The sequence below is a fragment of the Pleurodeles waltl genome, chromosome 3_1, assembly GCF_031143425.1.
Source record: "Pleurodeles waltl isolate 20211129_DDA chromosome 3_1, aPleWal1.hap1.20221129, whole genome shotgun sequence".
NCBI lineage: Eukaryota > Metazoa > Chordata > Amphibia > Caudata > Salamandridae > Pleurodeles > Pleurodeles waltl.
In genome coordinates, this window is record NC_090440.1 from 1751090675 (window position 1) to 1751113089 (window position 22415).

At 42.5% G+C, this 22415-nt stretch overlaps 1 protein-coding gene across 5 annotated transcripts in view; it reads right to left on the reverse strand.

Annotated features, from left to right (window-relative positions):
* MAP2 (microtubule associated protein 2) overlaps positions 1–22415 on the reverse strand; it is an 805405-nt gene that overhangs the window by 611490 nt on the left and 171500 nt on the right. The window lies entirely within an intron of this gene.

Genomic DNA, 22415 nt, shown 5'->3' on the forward strand with positions numbered 1-22415 from the left:
CCAACAAAGATTTTTAGTGTAAGACAAGCTACAGGGAACACGTGCTTTCATCAACAAATGTCAGTGTTAGTAATGACGGAGGAAGGGTGACATGATACCTAGGGCAACAAGCATTGGCAAAACCAATATGTCTCACCTACAGTGTGTTAGCCATGTTGTACACCAGTGTGGCTGCTGTTCAGCAAGGCTAAAAGTTAGTGACACGGAGTGAGGTGTGGTGGGGTAGATTGGAGTGGGGTAGACTGGGGTAGAGTGCAATAGGGTATATTTGGGTGAAGTGGAGTGGGGTAGATTGGTGTAGAATGAGGTGGGAGTAGAATGGGGTGGATTGGGGTAGACTGGAGTCGGGTAGATTGTAGTGGGGGGCTGGGTAGCTCAGCATGGTAGACTGAAGTGGAGTCTATTGAAGAGGGTAGATTGGAATGGAGTGGGGTAGATTGGGTGGAGGGGGTAGGCTGGAGTGGAGTAGATAGGGGTATATTAGAGCGGGGTATATTGAAGTGGGGTAGATTAGGATAAAATATATTGGGGTAGAGTGGAGTGGGGTATATTAGGGAAGAGTGGAGTTCAGAGGATTGGGGTAGATTGGATTGGAGTAGAGTGGAGTGGGATAGACTGGACTGAGGTAGGGTAGATTGGAGTGAGTGGGGTAGATTAGGGTAGAGTGAGGTAGATTGTAGTGAGACAGATAGGAGTGGGGTAGATTGTGGTAAATTGGAGTGGAGTTGGATAAAGTGGTTTGGGGTTGATTTGGGTGCGCAGATTGGGGTGGAGTGAAGAGGATTGATGTGGAGTAGACTGGGGTAGATTGGAGTGGGGCAGACTGGATGGGGTAGATTGGATTAGGTAGTAAGGAGTGGAGTGGGGTGACGGAGATTGGAGTAGGGTGGAGTGGGGTGGATTTGTGTGAAGTGGGTTAGATTGGACTAGAGTGGGGTAGATTTGAGTGGCATGTGGTGGCATGGAGGGAAGTGGAGTGGGTAGATTGGGTAAAGCATTATGGAGCGTGGTACATTGGGGTAGAGCGGGGTAGATTGGGTGGGTTGGAGTGGGCAGATTGGAGTGGGGTGAATTGGGTTGAGTGGACTGGGGTATATAGCAGACGGGTGGGATGGAGTTGGATAGATTAGAGTGGAGTCTAGTTTGGAGTGCAGTGAGATAGATTGGGGAAGAATGGAGTGTAGTGGGGTAGATTAGGGTGGAATGAGGTAGCCTGGGTGGGGTAGATTGAAGAGGGATGTTTGGAGTGGGGTAGTTTGGAGTGGGGTAGAGTGGGATGGGGTAGATTGGAGTGGGTAGAGTGTGGTGGAGTAGATTGGACTGGGGTGGGATGGAGTTGGGTGAAATAGAATAGAATAGATTGGAGTGAAGTAGATTGGAGTTAGGTAGATTGGGGTGGGGTGGGTAGATTCGGTGGGGGTAGCTTGGGGTAAGGTAGAGTGGAGTAGGGTAGATTGAGGGGAAGTGGGTTAGGTTGGACTGGAGTGGGGTAGATTTGAGTGGCATGCGGTAGATTAGAGTGAAGTAGAGTGGGGTAGATTGGGTAGGGTGGAATGGAGTGTGGTAGACTGGGATAGAGTGGAGTGGGGTAGATTTGGTAGATTGGAGTGGGTAGATTGGAATTGAGTGTTATACAATGGGGTAGATTGGGTGAATTGAAGTAGGTAGATTGGGGTGGAGTGGGTTAGATTGAAGTGGTGTGGACTAGACTGGGGCGGGGTAGACTGGAGTGGGTAGACTGAAGTAGAGTGGGGTAGATTGGAGTGGAGTAGATTGGGGTAGATTGTAGCGATGTGGAGTGGAATGGGGCTGATTGGGGTACACTGGGGGGGATGAGATAAATTGAAGTGGGGTGGGGTAAATAGGAGTGGGGTAGAGTGGGCAGGGGTAAATAGTGTGGAGTGCAGGTGCGTAGAGTGGAGGGGCATGTTGTGTCGTGGAGTGAGTGGTGTATATTGGAGTGCGTGGAGTTGAGGGGTGTGGTGTGTCACAGAGTGCCTTAGAGTGGAATGGCATAGAGTGGAGTAGCGCAGTGTGGGTTTTGCATGGCGTGGTAGTGTACTGCCATTACAGAAACAGATTTCAATCAAAATTACCATTACATTTGCTCTGAAATATGGTTTTACCCCACACAAACGGTAAAGTGTGCTAATGTCATCATCTAGTGTACTATATGTGTTTTGATCATATTCAAGTATTTGTCTCCACCCCACCTCAGAATTAAAGAAAATGGGCATCATTAGTACAAATTCTGATATATTCTGATAACATTAGCACAGTTCTTTTTTTTGTTGTGCGCTAGAAAAAAAAGAATACCCCTTCTCTTCTTACATGGGTACTCAGCAGGATTGTCACAGAAATTCACTCACTTTGAAGTCAGAGAAAGAAAATTAAACACCAAGCTCCCTAAAAGAGAGAGTCTGACATATGACTTCTGTCTTTGAATGCACAACAAATGTGACACGATAAGAACAAGATTTATGGATCAAATCTGTTTATTATTTTAGAAGCACAAAACATGTAGATACAGAATATGAAATGCAAATACAGTACATCACAGTGCTATAGATGGTATATATCTACGCATCAGAAGCTCCAAGTCCACTGACCGAAATCTTCTAGGCTAACTCTAAATTTTCTCGAAGGAGCTTCAAAACAAACCTCTCTTTGGTAATAGAATTAGCGTGCGGGGCGCATCTAAAAATCTTCCAGACTGCGAGTCTCGTGAATAAGGACCAAACAAACATACACGTAGAACGAAACACATTAACAATGCTCCCTCACCCCGACCATATCCTCTTCCTGTCTCTCCATCATTCCAACCTTCCTCCCACCGCCTCTCAGCCCTCTGACGTTTCTAAATCAAGCATTCTAGTCATGGTTCAAGTCAGCATTAGGACTCTCAAGTAAGCTGGGCATGTCAACTCCTTGAATTCTGCAGATAGAATCTGCAGAAATGGCTTCCATAATTCACTAAGAACAAGATTTAAAGACCTGTTTACAGAAAGTGAAAGTGAGTTCATGGAAGAATACAGTAAACAAGTTTTGGGCAACAGAAGGGACAAAATGAAGTTGGACAGCCTAAAGCAAATAAAGTCAGCAAGTAGAAAGCCAGAAAATGTGAGTTACAGACCACATAGCCAATGGTAAGCAACGGGTAGAATGAGGTCAGTTTTCTGAATGTCCCCAAGATGTCTTTAGCAAACCAGACAGCTGCCTAGTAGGCTGCGACCTAAAAAAAGATAACTGACCAACCGCCCTAGGAGGAATGGAAAAAGACAGTCTTAACTGAAGTGCTTGTAAAGATGAATCCACCCCAGTGTTGATGGAATTAAGTTTATGGTAGGTAAAACAATCCTGGTATGTCAAGAGGTAAAGCAAATAGATCCACTTCCCCAAGCTGTCCCTGGCTTCTACTCATCCAATCAATGTTACCTCATAGCATTTTAACTTAGACCACTATGGAAATTCATGTAGCATAATGACCAAAACATGCACTAATGTACTTGGACCTATTACTCTCATAAATGGGACCCATAATGTCAAGACCAATTCTCTCCCAAGGCATTTCCAAACATTTAATAATACTTAGAGGCATTCTGAAAGAGACTAAGGTATTCTCTGAGTCATTACACAACTCACATTCTCTTACTTTCTTTTCTATCGCCATATCTACCACCTACCACAGGCCACAGAGAGCGCTCTTTCACTCTGCTTTTTTTTTTTTGGTAATCCCCAGATGTCCTTTGTGACATATGTCCTCAATTTGTCCTTGAGAATACTTGGAGGATTTATCTTGCCATTATGTACTACCTTCCTATCCTTTTCAGACAATTCACGCCTTAATTCCCAAAAGACTTGTGCAGTCTCTTCAACCTGTATGTATCCACAGTCACACTTGTTGTAACATCTCATTCTTCACCAAGGTTTCCCTCCGCTCACTACCCAAGACACCACATATTTCCTCTGCAACATCGGCCACACAACATTCCTCAAATTCCTCCTCACTTCTGGATTCTTCTGAAATAGATCATTGCCTTAAACAATCAACAATCTTAACAGCAGGTATATAACTCACACTCTAATTGTAATCCAACAAACCTAATGGATATGTGAGCCAGACAGGGAGATGCACTGAAAAAACCTTACTGAGTGGATTATGATCACTCAACAACATTACTCGAGAACCCCATATGAATGGTCTATTGTGTTCTAATCCCCACACATATGCTAAAGTTTCCCGTTCTATTACAGAATATTTTTCTCCTGAGGGAGTCAATGAAAGGGAAGCAACAACTATTACACACATTTTTCTTTGCCCATTCAATTGTGTGAGAGCTGCTCCAATGCCTTTGTTACTTGTGTCCATGATAAACAAACTCTTCAGACTAGGGTCAATTGCTCTAAGAGAGGCGCACATGAAATGCCATTTTTAATCAATTGAAAAGCATCCTCACACTCCTTAGGCCACTCAAATTCATTCTCACTTTTCAGAAGTTTCATTATATGATATATTTTACTAGAAAAAGTATGCACATATTTCAAATAGAATTCTGACAGTCCTAAAAATACGTCTTATTTCATATTTGTTGGTGGGTGCTAGCACACATTTTATAGCCTCCACTAAAGTTGTCTTATGTTCAATACCTTTACTACTTATTTCACGCCCTAGATGAATAATGTTTGTTTTGCAATTTTGCACTTAATGTATTCTGCAGTTAAACCTTTATCCTTCAAAATGTCAAGAACCTTCATCAATTTAGAGTCATATGTGGATCCTGTTCTACACATAACGAGAATGTCATCCTAAAAAAACACCCCTGACCCCTTGAATATCTTAAACATGAGTCTCTGGAACACAACTGATGCTGAGGCCAGGCCAAATGGAATTCTCACAAATTGGAAACATCCGAAGGGAGTAATGAAAGCAGTGAATCTGTGGATCTCCTGGTGAAGGGACACTTGATGGTATGCAGACCCTAAATCAATGGTAGTAAACCATTTTACGCCCTTAGTTAATTACATTTTGTGAATCTTGGAAAGTGAAACTGATCTACGAAGATATTTCTCAGATCTCTAATATCAACACACAGCCTGAGCTTGCCATTGGCCCATTGAGATACCATTAATGTCACAACCCAATCAGAAGATTCAATGGGTTTGATAATACCAGCAGCCTGTAATTTCTGCAACTCCATGGATACCTCCTCTCTGATACTAATCTGAATATTCCTGGCTTTATGAAAATAGGTTATGGCATTATCTATAAAAATTATTTTGTTCTGGGACAAGGGGTGGGTGGAATTCGCAGAACTTCACTCTTCAAATTCCACAGGGTTATGTGAGATGGTGGAATTAGGACCCTTGTGCTGCTCACACTGTAAAATCAGCATGCACCGCACGCCAAAGGGCGCTGCTTATTTCTGCCGCTAGAGTAGATTTTCTACTCAAGCGGCAGATTTCTCAAATCGAATGGTTATGACTTGCTACAACCACTAGTGTTGAGAAATCTCCCTGCGAGGTGTTCTCGCACCCAAAAATCTTGCTAGGGGAAGCAAATTTGCACTTGTCAACTTAACCTTGGTGAACCGCGTGCAAGAAAATACTCCGCCTTGTGGCAGTTGGTGGAGTTTTGCCAAAACTCTGCACTCTGAGTGGAGCACGTAGTGGGTAAAACTTCACACACTCTACCAGCGGAGTGGAATTTTTCACCCACCCCTAGCTTGAACCATTTAAATTTGCTAATTATACTTGAAAACTCATCTGGATATAACTTCAAAATTTCCACTTCCTCCCTAGTATTATCCTGTATGACTAAAACCAGCTAAGGACTATTGAGATCAAGGATAATACCTAGCTCCCTCTGGTCCCACCATCCTAACACAGTTGGGCTTGATTTTGAGACATTTAATTTTGAAATTGCCTCCTTGTTCTTAAACACAAATGTCAATTCCCTGTAGCCTAATAAATTGATGCGTTCCCTAGTGAAGCTTTTAGGAGAAACATCAAGAGGTTCTAATCTTTCCCCAAGTTTTGATTTAAATTTCTGCACCCGCACATCTTCATTTATTATTGTATAAGGAGATCCTGAATCTGCAGTGATCATAATGTTAATACCCCCTATAGATAGCCTGCATTTAGGTTTCTTCCTTCTAGTGCTAGACATATTCTGTGTATCTAAACAGGACAAACACATGTTAGTGACTTTGTTATCACTGTCTTTTGAGTCCTGACTTGAGTCACTATATCTATTACCTCCTGCAGCAAAGCTTACTATTTTGCCCATAATAATCCTGCATGGCAGGATTCTAAGCATGCGTAACATTTTGGTCTCTAATGAGTTAACCATGTAAAGCACCAAAACGAAAAGTCAAAGCTAGGTTTTTTAATGCAGAAACTTAATCCTCTGTAGATTATTGTTTCAATTGCTTTCATGGTAAAATTTCCACCTGTCCATGCCAACACAAACTGTGGCAGCATAGTATATACATACATGCCAACATTTTAGAAGAGAAAAGTGGGAGATTTCAAAAGAATTTCCGAAGGAATGTATTTCTCTCATTCACTTCTACTGAGGCCTGAATCGTGTTATTGTCATGTATAGGATTTGCATGTGTGCTGCTGCAGGGTTGGATATTAGAACTGCAAATATATGTTTTTTTTCTTACCTGTGTGGAGCATGGGAAAAGTGATATGGCAAGTGTGATAAAAATACAGTGCACTGGCCTGCAGGAGCAGATTACTGGCAGTACATGCTCTGAGTCCCCGTCAGCTGAAGCCCGCAGAGGAATCAGGTTTTTGCATGCAGAAATCGGGAGGCGGGAGATGAGCCTTGAAATCGGTAGTCTCCCACCTGAATCAAGAAAGTTGGCATGTATGTATTTACCAAGACTTCAAGTGCATTGGTAAAAACATCAGTCTGACTGGGCTGCCTAGGTTTCTATTCTATGCAAATATACATTTTCAAGGTCATATAAAAGTACTTTTTCAGGTGTTAAATCCGCATCTTCATCAAATGTTGAAATGTAATTTAAAAAATAGTCAAGCCACTCTTGCCACATTAATGAAGAATCTTTATCTTTTTCATTGCGGCTCCACCAGCACAGTGCATCTGGATTTTCCACACATCGTCCCCGGAGCATCAATTTCTCATTGACCCTGCACCACAGTAAGTAACTGAGTCTGCATTTCCAGAAATCAATGAATAGCCTTTTCTGCAAGGAAAGAATCAATGCATCACCTTCCCTGCTAGTAAGGAACCGATGCATCGCCCCTTCTGCGAGGAAAGAATCAACACATCACCTCCCCTGGGGAATAAGGAACTGATGCATTGCTTTACGATGCCTCACCTCCCTTGCGGCCCACATTATCTTTGTTTTTGACTGATGACGGGTACTTTGTGCTAAAAAGATCCAATCATTGATTCCTATGGATTATGACTCATTTCCACTTTGAAAAAGTGATATCTTTAATTGTGTATGTTGCAAATGGTGGGAATCCCAACAGGCTGATACCTTTGTACCTCTAATAGGCCAATAGTGTGTGTGAAGAACAGTACTAAGCCTGACATTTGCCTGCTCCTATAGAGTAAGCCTGCCCAGTCGCACTGCTTACAACTAGCCTGGTGGCAAATGGGTCAAACCCCTTTTTAGCATTTGAACTTGACTGTGGTACTGCCTGTGAATCCTTTCCCTCACAGGAGTGTTTTAACACAATATAAATGCCCTTAACATAACACAAGGCTACACACCAGAAAACTGTGGTGCCACGAATGGCTGCAGATCTACACACAGTGAGAAACACATCATGTGATCTGATTCATACTTAAGACTTAATACTTGAAAACAGTCATACGTCTGCACCTTTTGGCACCTGACACACATGAGTGCAAATTTAAGACTGTTTAGAATTCACCAAACTTTTCATACTATGGATGGCCTTCCTTCCTTTTTTGCGTGTGAAAATGTACGAGGATATTTCCATACACACAAAAAGGAATTTACCTCACCCCCTTGACAAGAGTAACTCTGCCACCATGTCCAGGGTGACAAGGGGTTGGAATATTGTTTTTGACTATTCATAGACATGCAAGTTTCTAATGTTCAAAAAATTCCAAAAGTATTCTCACCCTGAAACACCCACTCTCAACCCACAAAAGAAGCTTTACTCCCATGAAAACCTCAGTATGAGTCAGGGTTGGACTGCTTATGGGGCAATAAGGAGGTGCCAGACAGGCTGGTCTGACAGGTCAGAGTGTAGGCCATTTTTTTGACTGTTTGTGGGCCTGTATGTTGGTCTGCTGGGCCAATTTTTACTGTTCATTTCCCTAATATTAAAGCAAATATTGCCTCTAGCAAGCTCAAATCTATGCACTCTCCCATACTTTGAAAAACGCTTATGCCCTGTGTCTTTACAAGTTCAAACCTGCCCTAATTTGCAAACATGGACAGTTTTAGCTACCTGATTCACTAATGGAGGCCACTTTTATTTTGGTGCCTGGAACTCTTTTCTGCTCCACTCCACCCTAGTATGAGTAAATCCTTTAACAAGTTCAAAGATGCCTTCAATAATTTACAAAAGTTGTTTTGCACCGCACGTATTACTTAAACACGCAACTAGTTTTATGAATGTGTCTTTGAAGTCAAATCTTAGTGTTAACTGAGGAAGGCTTGGTACAAAGCTTGTCTTGGGCTCAGCTTACTATTACGACCTCAAAATGTTTGCAAATTCATGCAAATTGAGGAAAGTCGCAAGTGTTTTGCTATTTGGTTGGAATTCGGGCTAAGCTTCCAATTGATGTATGGGACAGAAAGAGGGTTATATTTAGACATCAGCTTAGGGTTAAGCAATACAGTTCTTTCTTTAGAAAGAACCAAACTAGACAACCTGAACAATAGAAACACAAACGATTAAAAATCCGCCCACCTACACAAAACATCACACAGACTGTGGTTAGTGAAGGCAGTGCTGTAATATGCTTCTGGGTTGGAATATTAATAGGAAAGGACGTTTTACCTGGGCAGGCCTTTGTTTCGCGGTGTTTTTCAGTGTTTGTGTCCAGAACTCCCTTGTGGAAAAAGTGGCTCGGCCATAAGTTATTTCTGTAACCTTGATTCAGACGGGGGAGGGTGGTTCGGGGTCAAACCCTAACTTTGCACAGGGGGGTCTTTGTATGCCACACTGAAAAGAGGATGGTTAGAAATGATTTGAGAAGATAAAATGGTGAGGAGATGCTTGGAGAAGAGCTGTGCTGTGAAGATTGAGGGCTGCGAGCAAAATCTTGAACCTGCTTTAGGAGACTGTTTCAATTCAGGTGCGGGGTAAGAACTGCCTTCTCCAAAGCAGTGTTTACTAGGATTGAGACCTCAAGGGGCCTGAGATGGGACAGGAATTCATGCCCCATACAGGCCGCACATAAACGTGGATCATGTGATTGTGAGTAATGAATTAACGCTGGCTGGAAATATTTTAGTGCACTATGTTTATCTAAAAATGTGAGGAGGCTTTAATTTGATGGAACGGTAAGGATAAAACTGAAATGTTACAAGGGTAATTAGAATGAAAATAATTGCAGTTTGTCCAGGGACTGCAAAGCACACACTGATGTTCGTGGGTAGAGACTGTTACATGAAATAACATGCAGTAGAGAATAACAGATGTTTAATGCTCCCCGACTCAAGGCACTCATCTTACCTACTACAGAAGGCTGAGAAGACCCATTGGGGTTTTCAACCTGAGACCATTAAGGTCAACCACACACTGGTTAAGTGAATACATTAGCCTACTGTGCCACCAGACACGCACAAACTGGTATAAACTCCACCGGCAACTCTGCCTTATCAGGTGGTTTTAGACAACATTACACCCTAACACTATCACTGAGATAAAACCACAAACCGGGAATAACCATCCAACCGGCAGGTGAGCTTTATAAGATGCCTTGGTCCAACCCTACGATCCATCTATTTGTACTTAAGGAAGGGCTTGTCTGTCAGGGATAATTCTCAAGCTCCTCATTGGCAGACAGTGGACTGGCTACAGGATCCCAAGGGATGCAATTCTGCAAGACTCTCGCTAACAGAAGGTCATTAATGCCAACTCACAAAAGGTGAATCTCTTAATAAAATGGCTTATTTCAGAAGGAATTATAAAGGTCTGAGATGTTACAAGAAGGAGACAGACACTTAAAATGGATGCTATGGTTGCTGGAGCACTAACTGGAGCCCGCAGATGAAAGGAAGTAGGAAATTTTCGATCCAAGATGGGTTGATGTCCCTAGAATGAAACACCATTACCATTAAATACATAACTTCTGCTGGTTTCTCCTTGGATGTTTAAATCAGCAGGCCACCCATCAGAAAACTGCAATAACAGGCTACTTATACTCAGCAAGGGGCCTGGATCCTCAGCACTACATGGCGCTAGCGGGTGCAATGCTTTATTTGAGCAATTGGTTTCTGGTACTCTGCACCAGCACTTTGTTGGCAACACTGGTCCTTATGACAGTCTGCCACATGTGGCCTTGTATGTCTTCTAGAGATGAGCACAACAACGATTGTTTATGAATTCAATACACATTGAAAATAACAAATACCAGCCCCCCAAGCCATTCTTTTAGCTTTTGGGGGTCCAGAATAGTCTGTATTGTCACACTTGTTGGAGTGTGATGGTTAGTAGCTGTGTTGCACTATTATTGGCAGCGCTGATAGGGGCAATGGGTGGGGCAAGCTACGGGGCTCTTCTGACGAGAGCCCTGGCAGTTATTTTTTTTTAAACAAATTAGGCACTGAGCAGGTGGCATACTCCACCATACTCTGCAATCTTGCTGTCCTGGTTACGGGATGACAACACGTTTCTGCGATTCCTGGCTCGTGAGCACACGCACAAGAAGGAGAAGCGGTTGCAAAAACACACTCGCAGCCAAAACAAGACACGCTAGGCCGTATTAGTTTTGGAAAAGCTAGACGTGCATCTTATAGAGAGTGGAGCTGCAGTACCCATGGTGTAGGGTATTGTTTATTTGGCTATGTTCGCACACCATGCACCCCACAACTAGAAGCGCCTCACATTTGGAGTGAAGCGACAGCACCCGTAGAGTAGGGTATCCTTGGCTATTGTATCTCACTACACCCCTATACCAGAAGCGCCTCGCACAGCGAGCTATGTTACGGTACGCAGTGTAGCGCTGTTCTTTATTTGGCTGTTGTTATACATTATTTATTCTACAGCTGGAAGTGCCTCGCACAGAGAGCGAGGCTACAATACCCGTTTGTAAGGGTGCCCTTTATTTGGCTATTGTCACGCATGATGCCGCCCCACAGGTAGAAGTGCCTCGCACAGAGTGACACTGCAGTACGCGGTGTAGGGGTGCCCTTTATTTGCCTATGTTGGCACATTATGCGCCTGCAGCCAGGCGCGCCTCACGTAGAGTGAAGCTACAATACCCGTATGTAAGGATGCACTTTACTTGCCTAGTGTTGACCATTATGCCCCCCGCCCCCCACAGCTAGAAGCGCCTCACAGAGAGAGTGACGCTGCAGTACGCGGTGTAGGGGTGCCCTTTATTTGGCTGTTGTCACACATTATGCCCCCCTTAACTAGAAGCGCCTCGCACAAAGAGTGACGCGGCAGTACCCCCCCGGTTTATGCTGTTTGAAGGCACCCACACTTCACAGAGCGACATTCAACAAACACGGAGGCTGCAGTAGGGGGGCCTTACTCCAGCATCAAGGGCCCTCCAGCAGGATGAGTCATTCCTGCTCTTCTTTGCTTTGCCTAACTACCTGGTTGCCAAGCACAGCTGCGGGAAGGCTGATGTATGAAGACTTAGCATCCCTTGTCTGAGTTAAACGTAAGCACCTGCCTTGGCAACAGGAGACTGCGCCACACAGAAGAAAGAGGAGAAACATCCATGTCTGACAGCACTTGGTACCTCAGATTGGGAGCGTGCTGCGTGTGCCTTGAATCTGGTCCAAAATCAGTCAATATAGGGGTTCAGTTGCGTGTGACTTAACCAGGATATATATATATATATATATATATGCATTTATATATATATATATATATATATATATATATATATATATATATATATATATATATATATATATATATATATATATATATATATATCACAATAGAGTGAGACATGGACACCACCACGTAGATCCCTCACTTGTTCATATTTCAAAGGACTACGTCAATGACTTATTTTCTGTAGTCAAGTGCCTAGAGGCCATTCAGCTCACTCAGTGGAGCCCACAAAAGGAATAGTGCTCAGATATACAAGTCGGAACGCATTTCTTGTTGCTAGACTTTGTTCAGTTGCGATTTTTAGCTAGATTCCTGTTACTTTCAGGAGGATTATCAGGTTATATTTACTTGTGGGGTTCTCTAACTCCCTCTATATGGATCGTAGAAAACGCACAGGCAATGCCGATAGGTGTCGCCAATGTTCACCATGTTGACTGCTTGTGCTAACACGTTTTTGGGGGGTTTTAGTGACAGGTGCTGCTGTATCGAGAGAGCATTTGAATGAACCAGCAATAAAGGAAAACGAATGAATGTCTCCTGAATTTGTACCTGTCCTCTGCAAGGTCTGCACAGAGTCCTCTGAATCTAGTGCACCAACCTACTAAGCCCTCTCACAATCATGTGCTCTCTGCTTTGCCCTGACTTCTCTGGCACCCGAATCTATTGCAGGTCTCCACTGGAACCTTTGAGAAAGGGATTTTTAGCAACCTTGTTAAGCTGTGAACCACTTTTTAAACGTTTTTCTTCTTCGGTATGATATTAAAGGCAACACATTGTATGCTAAAGGTGCCCACTTCCGATGTGCTGTGGAAACCCTGATCCTCCGTCCCCCACCAGAGAGATGTTTACAGTAAAATATGTGCGATTTTTCAGAACAACTTTGGTTAATTTTGGGTGTTGGACCACCTTGAGTTCATAGGTGATTGCAACGTGGAAGGGACTTTGTCACATTAATCAAAATAAAAGAAATGCAACTGGAAACAGAGCTGCGAATCCTTTGCCGATTTTGTGGCTTTTGATTACAAGACTAATGAGGAACAGATGTGAATTTAGATTTTCACAACTTAACGAAGGCAAGGATAATCACTCCCTCAAACAGGAACAGTTTGACAGCATTAGGGACTCATTCATTCATCCAGTTTATTCCTCAATGTTTGCACTCACTCATCTGCTCACTCACCATTCATCCATCCATACACTCAATTATCATTTTATCAACTCATTCATCCGTGCATGCAGTCTCTCATTCATCATCATCATCATCACACTCATCGATCCTTACACTCACTCACCCAATCATTCATCCACACATTCACTCAATCATGCAGACTTCCAACCATACATTTACTTATTCATCCATGCAGTCATCACTCCGTTCATCCAGCAATGCAGCAACCATTCCATTCATTCATCAATTTAATGACACATTCTCGCAGTCACCACTCCACACAAACATGCACACACGCATACCACTGAATAAAAAAACACATTCATTTATAAAAAGCCAGACATGTGGGCTTCGTCAATGTGTGTTATTTTTAGGAGTGGGTGAAGAATTCCACTCCACCGGCAGAGTTCGCAGAGTTTTCCCCACTGCGCACTCTGTGCGGAGTTCCAAAAAACTCCACAAAGTGACGCGGCGCTGAGTTTTTTTTCCTCATTCGCGCTCGTCAATCTTAAGTTGGCGAGCGTGAGAGAGAGAAATCGCTAAATTGGCGAGCACGAGCGACATTTCTGAATGCGAGCGGTCGAGGTAGGCCGTGACCGCTCACGATGAGAAAGCTGCCGCTTGCGCTGAGAAAGTTACCACACGAGTAGAAAATCTACTCAAGTGGCAAAAAAGAAGTTAGCGCCCTCTGGTGCTGATGGAGGCCGTTCGCACTGATTTTACAGCACAGGATAAACTCCAGCACTGAAATTCAGTGCGAACACCAAACTCCGCTGCTTGGGGATTTTTTTCGGCACTTCGTGGAGTTCCGCTTAGCAGAACCCCGAAACTGCACCCAGGTCCAGTTCTTTTATGCAAACAGAGGTTCAAATAATGTGTACTTAATGTGAAATTTACCTGTATAGAAATGCTTAAAGTGTCGATAATTTGTCTACATTATTTTTTGTCTAAAACAAATTGTTTATTTTTATTTAGTTAAACCATAGCACAAATAAATAGTGATTGCAACATAGTTTGTCTATAGCTAAACGAGTCGTTAAGGGCTTCGAAATGGTCGCCTCGAAGGAATAATTGTCGCTAAAGAATAACACGTTTGTGAGCTTGGGGCAGCATTACCTGGCCAGCAGTGCAGAAGAGAAGTCCAAACAGCTGCCTTTTCTGTGACGTGGAGGGAAAAATTTAAAGCAACGCGCGCAACCTATGTGGCATCTAAGAGAGTCTGTCCCGACTTCAAAACGTGAATATAGTATCTAAGAAAAGTGGTGGTGAATGAGTTAATAAAAAGTGGTGCACAGTGAAAAAAATGAAGAGAGGACTGTGACCTAGGAGATAGTCTACAAATCCTATGACTGGAAACAAAAGGGTAGAGATAACTAGAGAAACGAGAAGCCTTTTTCAGGAAGTAAGTTACATTTTCGATAAATGTAATGTAAATGGCATTTCTGAAGCGCTCTGTTAGTCCAAGGAGTGTCCTGGTGCTCTGCTCGTCTGGTCATAACTGACTTGGAAAGATAACACTAATCTTGCTTAAAAAGCCATACTTTCAGTTTCTTATGAAACTGGGCAGTAGCTGAAATGCTCGTAGCTCCAGAAGAAGTTTGTTCCATAATGAAGGTCCTAAGAATGAGAAGGACCTGCCCCCAGTTGTGGACCTCCGAATTCTTGGAATCTTGGCCAGGAAGAGTTTGGCTGAACGCAGACATCTGGATGGAGCATAAAAGCAAATCCTTACTCTAAGGTAACCAGCACCAGACTGATGAAATGCCTTATGTACCTGGAGCAAGGTCTTGAGAAGGATCCTCTTTCTAATAGGAAGCCAGTACAGCTCCTTAAGATAAGGGGAATACATGAGTTCTCAAGGGCTGGTCTAGAAGAGTTCGGGCTGCTGCATTTTGGACCACCGGCAACTTACTAATCAAGTAATCAGGCAGGCCCAAATACAGTGCAATGCCGTAGTCAAGCCTAGCTGTTATTAAAGCATGTACTACCAGTTTCTGAGCAGAAAAGGTAAGAAAATGCAAGAACTTCCTAAGCACAAGTAACACACCAAAACAGGTCCCTACTACTGCATTGACCTGAGACTGTAAAAAAGAACTCACCATCAAACTTAATGCCTAGAATGTTGACAGATTTATTATGGCATTATAGAGGAGGAGCGTCCACTGGCCAAAAGAACTGCCAGGGCTCATCTGTTCTTCCACCAAAAAAAGAGTAGCTCTGTCTTTCCTGCATTCCATTGAAGTTGGTGGTGAGTCAGCCATTGAAAAACCACTGTCAAGCGGGATCTGATTTTTTCACCTGTGTAGCGCCTGCTCCACCTCTGGCTAGCAAAAGAAGGGGTAGTCAACAGAGGGAAAAAACAGAAAGGTAAGCTTCCTTGTGAGGTGCCATGAACTATGGGGTGACAAACTCTTGATTGCTTGGTATGTGCTTTACTTGTGCCTGGCGTTATAGTGTTGGTGCAATCTAAAACAAGGGTTCTTTGCTAAGAACCATCATTACATTAATGAATGCTCTAGAGGACATTATCATGGGATACTTCCTTACCACCCCAATAATACACCTTAAGCCAAATCGACATAGTGATGTCAAGGGCTTTTGTTTCAACAGTAATAGCCCTAGAATGCTCATTACTACTAGGAGAACATACTTGCAACAGGGGTTTGGGGAACTTCTTTTGAGGGTTTGCTTTGCTAGTAGGGATCACGGGTCTTTGCCTAATGTACTTGCTAAGCATTGTCAGTCGACAGCAGAGGTATGCAAGCCAAGCAAGGCTCGAGCCAGAAGACTGACTCTTACTCATCCCTTGACCCATGGGGACCTGAGAGCCAAAACTACAGGGGAAAGCTTGCTAGACCCTACTCTTTCCCCTCCCCATTGCAGGCTTTAATTACAAAAACACCAGAAGTAGGACAGCTGAAACATAAAAACCATGTTTTCCTGTTGTGAAGTCTGCAGCTGAGCAGAGCTGCATTTCGTATGTGTCTCAACTGAGAATTAAAAGAGTTTTATTTTTGTTAACTGATAATGGCCGTCAGTGAGATGCCGGCCCTCTCCCTTTTGCTGTGAAGGGAAGGAATATTATTAACATAAAAATGTCCTACTGCCTTCCCTTATGTTTTAAGTTTTTCAAGAAAAATCTTTGGCCATTTTTTACATATATCAGACAGACAAAATTAATGTGTGATACTTTTATTTACTGATTAGCGTGCTCTAAGGTAGGTGAAAAAATGGACTGAACGCAAAGTAATGTTCATTGGTGATGAAGTGACTGAGAAGATATTCATCGAATGGCTAAATATGTGTGATATACTATGCAGCAAATATCTCCCTGATATAAAAAAAAAGAGATTTACCAATGATTTTATACTAAACCTGATATGGAAATCCCCCTGGTATAAACAAGCTAAAAATGATTGCACCAACAATATGGTGCGGAGCTGAAATAGCTGTGAAATGCATTTTAATCACAAGAAATGTACCCTTGAAAGAATGATTCTTGATAGAATTTTCCCGAGGGACACGGTAAACATACAATGGCTGAAATGCATCGACATTTTGAGTGAAAGTGTCTGTCTCTGTAAAATAATATTGGAAAGTGGACCTGAAGTGGCATCTTAATAAGTTATTAATTTACTTTCTTTATTAATTGCCTCCGTTCAGCAATTAGGACACTGCTGAGATATACGTGGATTGCTAACAATAACTGTCTATGAGCATTGCACAATGCTTTGCATGTTGCATATTGTTATTGTATCTTCATTTTTGTATGCTTTGTATAACTCTGAGGATTAAAGAAGCACATTGAGGAACTGTACGATTGAATATCGGCACCAACAATATTGTAGCTTACTAATATCGAGGACAGAATATCAATGGACAAAAGAAACATCGAAATGTAAGTGCATGTAGGAAAGTATAGATTTACTATTCCTAACTCCACATCTACATACCTTGAAGATATATGCATGCCTTAGGCACATATATGTGGACCTAGATATAGAAAATCTAGGTTTATTTTCCTGTCAATATTTTATTTTCGATATTCTATCCTTGATATTCTGTCACTTCGATATGGTTGATTCGATATTCAGGGGGCACACAAATGAATGAAGATGAGTTTCTTATACTTTTAATACTTTCATCTACTTTTTCCGCACAGGTTTCCCTTTTTGATAGGCTTTTTGTATTATAGAACATTTGCCTCTATTTGTCCTTTTCATTTGTTATAAATCGTCGAAGAGGCACTTTTGCCTCCTTTAGTGCCGGATTAGTTTTTTTGTAAAAAAAAAAAAGTACGATGAAGACCAGTTCTTTTCTTTCTCTGCGAAGAATTATAAGTGCACCATCTCAGCACTGAGGATACACAGGCATCTGGGGCACCTTCAGCACCTTGTGCTGGGGCACCTGGGTGCCCAGGGACTGCCATGCCCCGTGACATTCCTGAAATGACCTCAGAAGCCCTGCGTCCCATATTTAAATGGAGCCACACCTCAGATATCAGGGACATATGCAACCTTACTTTACACGTTTTGTGGTCAAGCCAGACAAGCACGTGTTTGCAAAAGGGCATCCTGCAGTCAAAGATGGTGTTTCTCTACACTGGGCAGCAGACCGGTGCGAGTTGAGGAGCTGGTGATGAGGGCTACAGGTGAAGGAATGACCTACCGCTCATTCTGGCCTGAGACTGGTGTAGGTACAGGTGGAAATATTCCTACTTCAAGGTAGGATGAGAGCAGTATTGCTTATCCGTGCATCATCCACAAGCGAGTGGAGCTTGCCAACCACCTCACCAGGTCTGATACCTGCTGAATACGAGCCCATGCTGATGATAAGGATTATGGAACTCCAGTGGCAGGCATTGACTCCGTGGATGGAGGCTCCATGGGTGAACAAGGATTCTGAGGGACGCTGCAAACACCATTTACAGACCTGCTCTCACTAAAGGAAGACAAAAAGAGAACATATTCACGCCTAGCACACAAAAGCTGAGGAGCCCCAGCTGAAGGATGAGAGCTGCTGTATTGGGCTGTGCCGGCTGGTGTTCTTTGAGGTATGAGTTGAAGGGTCGTGAGTGTACAGGTGGGTGATTTTTTAGCTTTATAAGGTTGGCAAGTTGGTGCATGCGGTAGGCTTTCTCTGTTGCTGGGAGAGGGTTGGAGGGACTGAGGACGCCCGTGGGTGCTCTCTTGCGAGCTCTAGTGGAGCTCTCTGGGGATCTGTGAGGGGCATTGTTCATTACTGGGCTCAGTGAGTGTCTGCTTTTGCCAGAAGCTTAGACTCAGAAAATAGATTTTTTTTTCTTTTCCCCCAAAAAATGGAAACTTACTTTATTGTCCTTTAAATTACCTTGATCAGGCATTTGGTTCTCCAGGATCCATTGCAGAGACAACTCCATAACATTTGTCACTAACTGTGCTGTAGGCCATTGATACCAACCCTAAAAAGGTGTTTTAGCTGGTCAAAAAGTTATAAAAAAGGTGGAAGAAACACGAAGAATAAACACTTTGTACTGGTGCACTGACTTAGACGAATGGGCTTTTTATCTTCAACTGATACAAGCAAAACAAAATAACTGGCAAAATCAAAATAAAGAGCATGTATTGGCCACCAAATATAATAAAGGACTTTGATTAATGGCTACAACAGAAGAGCGTGTAACTGGCCAGTGGCCACCAACTGAAGCAGAAGACTTCATAATCAACCTCCAACTCAAACAAATGACCTAGTATCTCTACACCGTGATTCTCCAATTTTTCAGAACCACAACCCACTTTATGGAATTACAAACTTCAGTGATGCATAAGAGGCTTGCGTTTTTTTAATATAACTAGAGCAGTGTGTGGTGGCACACTGTCATTTACAGAGAGCACATTTTCTATTGATAAGACCACTAAATTTGCACCGACATACAGTTATACTGACAAAACGACATTGCACATAAATTATAATGTGTGTAAATCGAGTTTCGGTGAATATTTATCATTTGGGCATCACCAAGTCAAGTGGCTTGATTTTTCTTGATCATATTAAAATCTTTGTTTCCTTCAGACTTCAGAATCAGGAAACAAGTGCTTCATTTTTTTATTCCAAATTGCCACATGTGTACAATTCGTTTACAATTATTTACATTTTGTTGTGTGTTACAAAAAATGACATCCTACAGGATTCCCTTCCACACTCCCTGTACTCCAGCAAGATTGTTACATAATTCACTTTACTTTGCTTTCCCTGACTGCAAAGTGAGAGGAGTTATTAAACACCAACCCCTATGTTAAAAAATAGGCAGCATTTTGTCAGAAGAAATAGCCTGATATTTGACTTCTGTCTTTGAAGTGCAGCTTGGACTTTCCTGACCCACCAATTACTTAATTACTTTATTTGCATGATAATAAAAACCATTGCAATCAGCTAGAAACAAAGAATAAAAAGCACAGGCAATTCATTTAGTACAGTGTAGACCATAAGACTAAAAAGAGATGATACAAGAAAAAACAATATAAAAAGTTTTAAAAAAACAAGTTAGACTAAAAACAGTAGGACTGTCAGAGCCAACTGAATTTAAGTGCAGCAATATTTAGTTTTTGCAATGGATAGAGTATGTTGGGCGGCTAGGGGCTGCCACAAACCCCACTAGATCTGTTTATTCTACATTCTAAGGTTGACCCACTGTTTTAAGAAGAACTAGGGGTTCGATGGAAAGTTAAAGTGCAGTGCAAATTATCGTACTGCATGATGTTGAGCAAACAGGAAAGAAAGGGGAGAGTGAAATATGTAATACAAGTTATTTTTGTGCCGCATTCTGGCTTCCTATTTGATTATTTGTAGCGTGTTTAATCAGGAGGTCCGCTTTTTAAATAAATTGCGCAAAGCAAGTCAGGTAGTAAGGAGCTAGCCCCTTTAGATAGAACAAAATTGCTTGATGGCACGATCTGATGCCATTGGCGTTAAAGATGTTTTGGAAGTGGATTTTACACCACATATGCAAGTATATGTAGGAAGTCCTTCCGGGGGAAGAATAGAGCCTACATCCATCGATCTTTGAAGGTTGAAGCCGTATTGGAGCTGATTCGTGTGATGGGAGCAGCCCAATTTTGGCACGGGGCACTTTTATTTTTAGGTGCTTTATTAACAAAGCAACCACCTACAGCTGAGCAGATAAAACCTTATAAGTGTTGATAGTCATCCATGCCTGAAAGCACAGAATGAACTCAAGTTTATCATTGAATCAGGAGAGCTGTTTATTCAAAGCTTGTCTGAAGGTTTGAAGTGGTAGTTTTTTTTGCCAAAGTTGGACCAGGTGTTTAACCATTACCTCGATTCTTTCTGACCAGATGTTTGGTTTTGAGGGCGTGTTTTGGTGGGTTTGGTGGGTTTGGCTTTGCCTGCCTCAGCGGTGAGACATATTTGAGAAAGGTGCCCTCTTGCACCAGTTGTTGGTCCTGGAGGCCAAATTCCAGCCTAATTTGTGCTGACGAAGTACTCTGTGGTAGTAGAAATATAAGGCGGAAGGCTTTGCTCTGTGCAGCATTCAAGAAACAAGCAAACTTCCTAGGAAATGTTTCCAAGCAATATGATAACATTGGAAGAAACTTTGTCTTGATTGTGGTAAGCAGTGGCTGCCAGACTGGGATTTTAAGTTTGGTTGCCAGGACTTGTAGAACTGCAATTTGAGATGCCATCCTTGCATTCAAGGTGTTTAAATGCAGTCAGTGAGACCAGCGATACTGGAGCTAAGCCCTGAGATATTTGTAATTACCACTTCTGCCCACTGGACTTCCCCCGCAATGCCATAACTGTTTTTGACTACCCATTTTCCAAAAATGACTACCTTAGTTTTCTCAAAGTTGACAGATAGGTCATTGGTCAAGCAATGTTAATGGAAAGAATTTCGCAAGTTTTGCAAGCCTCTGCCAGAAAAATTCAGTAAAACAATGTCATCTGCATACAGTGATGATGTTATTAGCTACTGGCCCAACCTTGGAGGGTGGGAGCCAATGAAGTCCAATTGCAAGCACAGGTCTGCCAAGTATAAATTGAATAAGACTGGGGCCAGCAAACAGCCTCTGTCTATCCGAATTTTAGATGTTACCCTCTTATTACCGCCAATTGTAATGCTGGCCCAGTTCTCAGAATAAAGAAGCTGTGCTCCTTTTAACAAGCTAGGTGGAATATTCCAATTGTCTAGCTTTCTCAACAGCCGATGCCTGCCAACCTAGTCAAATTATTTGGATAAGTCAACAAAACAAGTGTACAAGGATAGTTTTTTCTTTGTGTACTTTTCCGCTAAAATAGCCAATGCTGCCAGGTTGTCATAGGTACTCGATGATGGGTGGAAGTGAGTTTGATTTAGCAGGATCAGATTTAAACTTGTGGCCTATGCTTCCAGGTCCTCTAACAGTAGGCCTGCAAATATTTTTGCGTCTGTATCAAGCAAAGCCATCATAAGGTAACTGTCTGGTTCCTGTAGGGGTCCTTCTTATAGATGGGATGTAAGATTGCCCCATATCCATGAATCTGGTACTTCATTTTCCTTAAGGCAGGAATTGTACATTTTGCATAGTTGACTACTCCAAAAAGCTTGATCACTTTTAAATACTTCTGCAGGAAGGCCATTTCAGCCAGAGATGGCGCTGCTTCTACAAGACTGTAGTCTCATTTAGATTTTTTGTTCCACAAGGCTTTCGGAGGGTTGCACACCACATGTGTGTTTGGTAATGATTCATCTGAATTCTGATATTGGTCTAGTTCAGAGATATGCTCTACCCACTGTTCCTCTGACCCACCAAAAATCGGCTGATGACCCCCCAACCCCAGTTTGGGAAACACTGTTCTACAGTAAATAAAAAAATACTTGAAACCCATCACTGTCACAGATAAAAGGCCTTATATCCGGCCCCCACCTAAAGCGAAAGGAATAGCAATCATCCACCAATTTCAATAAATAGCTATGTAGCTCAGCTTCTGTTTATACAAAAGACCAGATAAGGGTGTGTGTAATTGGCACACTGGGGCACATCTGATTCTTAATGGATGCCACTTCACCTAGTGCAGCTCCAGACTGTGATTGGGGACGATACTGCGATGGCAAGAGGCGATAGTATCTTTGGGCCTGCCTCGCTGCCCCACTGTCGGAGGTGGGCTCACCATGTTGTGGTGGCTGCTGGAAAGGGGCATCAGTCAGCGCTACTGGATCAAAAAGTGCACTTTACTC